This window comes from Oncorhynchus mykiss, chromosome 10 (assembly GCF_057628025.1).
Source record: "Oncorhynchus mykiss isolate SJ-2025 chromosome 10, ASM5762802v1, whole genome shotgun sequence".
Classification (NCBI taxonomy): domain Eukaryota; kingdom Metazoa; phylum Chordata; class Actinopteri; order Salmoniformes; family Salmonidae; genus Oncorhynchus; species Oncorhynchus mykiss.
Window position 1 is genome coordinate 33803017 of NC_143031.1, and position 5286 is coordinate 33808302.

Genomic DNA, 5286 nt, shown 5'->3' on the forward strand with positions numbered 1-5286 from the left:
AAGCCTAAAACAGTTGAGATGGTGTATCGCTTCAGAATGCTGTGGTAGCCATGCTGGTTAAGTGTGCCTTGAATTCTAAATAAATCCCTGACAGTGTCACCAGCAAAGCAACCCATACCATGCTTGTGTTTCTTGGCCCAAGCAAATCTCTTCTTCTTATTGGTGTCCTTTAGTAATGATTTCTTTGAGGTAATTCAACCATGAAGGCATGATTCACGCAGTCTCCTCTGAACAGTTGATGTTGAGATGTGTTTGTTACTCTGTGAGGTGCAGCCAATTTCTGAGTCTGGTAACTGTAATGAACTTATCCTCTGCAGCAGAGGTAACTGGGTCTTTCCAACTTGCGGAATTTCCTATGATTCAGTGCCCTCGAAATAATAATGCTCACCGCGCGCACGACTTTCTGCATCACATTCTGTAAGTCTAGCCACAAGTGCTTCCTGATGAATGATACATTGAAAAGTAACAAATTCGGGAATATGCTCTCTTTCTCATCAGGCCTATAAGTACCTTCTCCTTCCCTCGCGTGTTTGGGGTCGCGTCAGTGCACAGAGATGCCAGATTTAACTAGTCAATATTATTATCAGCAAAAAATGTAACAAGGGCTTTCAGAATATCCTCTCCTCATGTTTGTCTCTGAAGGGGCAGTAAACATAAAAGTTCCTCTCTGAACAACTCGTTTTGAGGGAAGTGGACCCAAACACATCATTAGGCAATGTCACTTACATCAGTGCTTTCGTCAAGCACGATGCTAAAACACAGCGCTACAGATACAGTGGGGCAAAAAAGTATTTAGTCAGCCACCAATTGTGCAAGTTCTCCCACTTAAAAAGATGAGAGGCCTGTAATTTTCATAATAGGTACACTTCAACTATGACAGTCAAAATGAGAAAAAAAATCCAGAAAATCACATTGTAGGATTTTTAATTAATTTAATTTGCAAATTATGGTGGAAAATAAGTATTTTGTCAATAACAAAAGTTTATCTCAATACTTTGTTATATACCTTTTGTTTGCAATGACAGAGGTCAAACGTTTTCTGTAAGTCTTCACAAGGTTTTCACACACTTGCTGGTATTTTGGCCCATTCCTCCATGCAGATCTCCTCTAGAGCAGTGATGTTTTGGGGCTGTTGCTGGGCAACACGGACTTTCAACTCCCTCCAAAGATTTTCTATGGGGTTGAGATCTGGAGACTGGCTAGGCCACTCCAGGACCTTGAAATGCTACTTACGAAGCCACTCCTTCGTTGCCCGGGCAGTGTGTTTGGGATCATTGTCATGCTGAAAGACCCACAGGCCTCTCTCATCTTTTTAAGTGGGAGAACTTGCACAATTGGTGGCTGACTAAATACTTTTTCTCCCCATTGTATCTCTGCTGCAGAGGATACGTTCCTTAGACTTAATTACACCTCAGATTACAGCCCAAATAAATGCTTCACATAGTTCAAGTAACAGACACATCTCAACATCAACTGTTCAGAGGAGACTGTGTGAATCAGGCCTTCATGGTCGAATTGCTGCAAAGAAACCACTATTAAAGGACACCAATAAAAATAAGATACTTGCTTAGTCCAAGAAACACGAGCAATGGACATTAGACCGGTGGAAATCTTTTGATCTTTTGATCCTTTGATCTGTTGAGTCCAAATGTTATATTTTTGGTTCCAACCGCCTTGTCTTTGTGAGACGCAAAGTAGGTGAACGGATGATCTCCGCATGTGTGGTTCCTACGGTTAAGAATGGAAAAGAGGTGTGATTGTGTGGGGGTGCTTTGCTGGTGACGCTGTCGGTGATTTTTTAGAATTCAAGGCACATTTAACCAGCATGGCTACCACAGCATTCTGCAGCGATACACCATCCCATCTGGTTTGCGCTTAGTGGGACTATCATTACGAGAGGACATCAATGCATTATGTGCTAGTCTCGAATTCAGCCAACATCAGATTGATGATCTAAGGAAAGAGAGCACGGTGCTGAAAGGTACTGTAGACTCTATTCATAGCAAGGTGGAGGTGGTGCAAAGGGAGAACAAACAACTTAAAGAAACATTGCTTGATGTACAGTGTCGATCAATGCGGGAACAATCTAATATTCTCAGGGATACTGGAGAATGACAACAGCAGAGGCTGTGAGGACACAGTCCGAGACTTTATGTCAACTCAACTAAAACTGCCCACTGATGTTGTGAGTAATGCCACTTTCTCCAGAGTCCATAGAATAGGTAAGGCCTCTGAAAATAGGCCACGGGATATTATTTCATGTTTTGATAAATTTAAGCAAAAGGAAATGACGAAGAACATGGGCAGAGAACTCAGAAACACTGATTTTGGAATGAATGATCACTTCCCCACCGAGATCAATGAAAGGAGAAAAAAACTATATCCCATCATGAAGGAAAAGCGTTGCCTGAATCAACGAGTTTCCATGGTGATGGATAAACTTTATATCAACAGGCAATTGTGTCAGGACTCTAGAATAACTTTCTGGTTATTTTAATTCAATGTTTAAAACTGAGTTTGTGTGTTGTAGTGTATCATGACAACTTCAACTATAACAAATACATGCTATATTGATCTTCACTTGATAAGGAAAGGGCTGCATATAGCTCAGGTTAATGTATGTAGCCTTCCTAACAAAATACATGAGGTTTTTAACTTGGTCCACATAAATAATATTCATATTTTGGCTTTGACCGAAACGCATTTAGATGCATCTGTAAATGATGGGCAAATTAACATTCAATGATATAGTCTACTGAGAAGGGACAGGAATAGGAATGGTGGGGGTGTTGCACTGTATATTCAGAATCATATACATTTTAAGAGGAGGGATGACCTTAATGTAGGTCAAATAGAGGCACTATGGGCTCAAGTACATCTGCCTCACCAGGCAGCCATATTGGTAGGATGTGTGTATAGACCTCCTAGCTCTACGGTGTCCTATCTGGATGACTTATGTACTGGGTTTGACCAGGCCACAGATAGCAACAGAGATGTATTTATCTTGGGTGATTTTAATATAAATTGGAAGGATCACAATCATTCGAATACAACTAAATTGATGAGATATGCTAAGAACTGTGGTTTGAAACAAATGGTTAATGATACTACTAGATCTTCAATTAAGTTGGGTCATTGTTCAGACACATGCATTGATCTGATTTTCTGTAATATACCATTGCAATGCTTAAAAGCCAGATCAATGCCAGTGGACTGGACAGACCATAATATTGAAACCATAACCATGAACACCAAGGTTCCAAATAAACCCCCTAGGATTGTGGTCAAAATCAATTTTAAAACATTTAACCATGAGTTATTTCTAAATGATTTGGCTGCTGTACCCTGGGAGCTCATTTATCTAGAGGATGATTTAAATCACGCTACAGAATGTTTTATTGATTTGCTCACTGAGGTAATGGACCACCATCAAGAGTACAGTTGGTGCTCGTCCATCTCCATGGATTGATGATGAACTGGGTGAGGCTTTTTCTCAAAGAAATATGGCAGAAGTCTTAGCAGCCAAGTCAAAATTAGAAATTGATTATAGAATTATAGAACATTGCGTAATTGTGCAGTTAAATTGAATCGAAAGAAAACATTTTTATTTTACAACAATGCTTTTATTGATTGTAAAAATTATTCTAAAAAGGTATGGAACACAGTTAAGGGCTTACTTGGTACAACTATCTCATCATGCCCATCTAGTATGGAGGTTGACAGGAGAATAATAACAAAACCAGTTGATATTACCAATCATCTTGCAGATTTTTTTACACAGAAAATTAAATTACTGAGCAACAATGTAGACATACATTCTTCCAAACAAGCTATTGTCCAATGGATTGATGATCATATTATGAGCAATAAGATCTGATCTTTTAGTCTACAAACGGTGTCAGTGGAGGAGGTGTTTGCTTCGCTGTGCTGCTCCTCAGATTGCAGTTCCACTGAGATACATATTTAATTGGTCACTGGAAAAGGGGATGTTTGCAAATGTATGGAAGCATGTGAAACTGTGTCCTATTCCGAAAGACAGCAAAAAAAACATTACTCCTGCCAACAGTCGACCAAATAGTCTACTCCCTACACTTAGTAAGATATTGGAGGGTATTGTGAGTAGACAAATGTGAGAGAACATGGAAAAGAATGATCTGATTACAGCCAATCAGCATGCTTATCGCAAAAACCATTCCACTACCACTGCATTGGTTGACATGACTGACCAGTGGCTCAATGCCATGGATAATGGCAAATTTGTAGGTGTACTATTTTTAGATTTCAGTGCAGCATTTTATTTAGTGGATCATGAAATAATTTTGACAAAATTAACGCATTATGGTTTTAAGGCGGTAGCATTGCATTGGGTACAGCCTTATTTAACTGACAGGAAACAGTCCATCTATATCAATGGTTCATTTTCTTCCCATAATGTGTTAAACTGTGGAATACCGCATGGTAGCTGACTTGGTCCACTTCTTTATTTAATATGTACCAACGACCTTCCATATGCCTTGGTTGAAACTCAATCTACTATATTTGCAGATGATACTACAATTTATGCAGCAAGACAATCGGTTCAACAGGTACGGCATGCTTTACAAGGAGATTTGGAGAATATCAGGAAGTGGGTTTGCCAAAACAAACTTGTTTTAAACACCAAGAAAATCAAAGTTATGTTGGTCTGTTCAACTAGGAAAAGGCAAAAACAGCATGGGATACAATTAAGTATGGGAGGAGTACAAATTGAAGAAGTGGCGGAAACCAAACTATTGGGAGTGCAGCTAGACAACTGCTTATCATGGTCGTCTCAAATAACTAATCTATGTCAAATAATTATTAAAACAGCATGCATAATCAGAAGGATAGCTAAATATTTAACAGGAAAAACTATTCAGCAAATAACACAAGCATTAATTGAGAGGCAGGTGAACTACTGTTCGGTGGTCTGGGGAAATGCATCATCTAGGGAAGTTAGGAGGCTGCAGAATGCACAGAATAAAGCAGCAAGGATTGTTTTAAGGTGGAGATACGGTTCTTCTGATGCAGTCATGTGCAGTGTTCTTGGTTGGTCATCAATCGACAAGGTAATTGAAAAAAACATGCTTATTTTATTTTATAATATACATCATTTAAAACGGCCAAGTTCTATTCACAATGGTATTCAGTTGGTAAGAGACAGACATTCCGTAAATACTAGGAATAGATTGTCCACCATCTATGCGTGATCCAGACAGAAAAGAGAAATAGGCAAATTAACATTTTGATTTAGAACAATACAGAAAT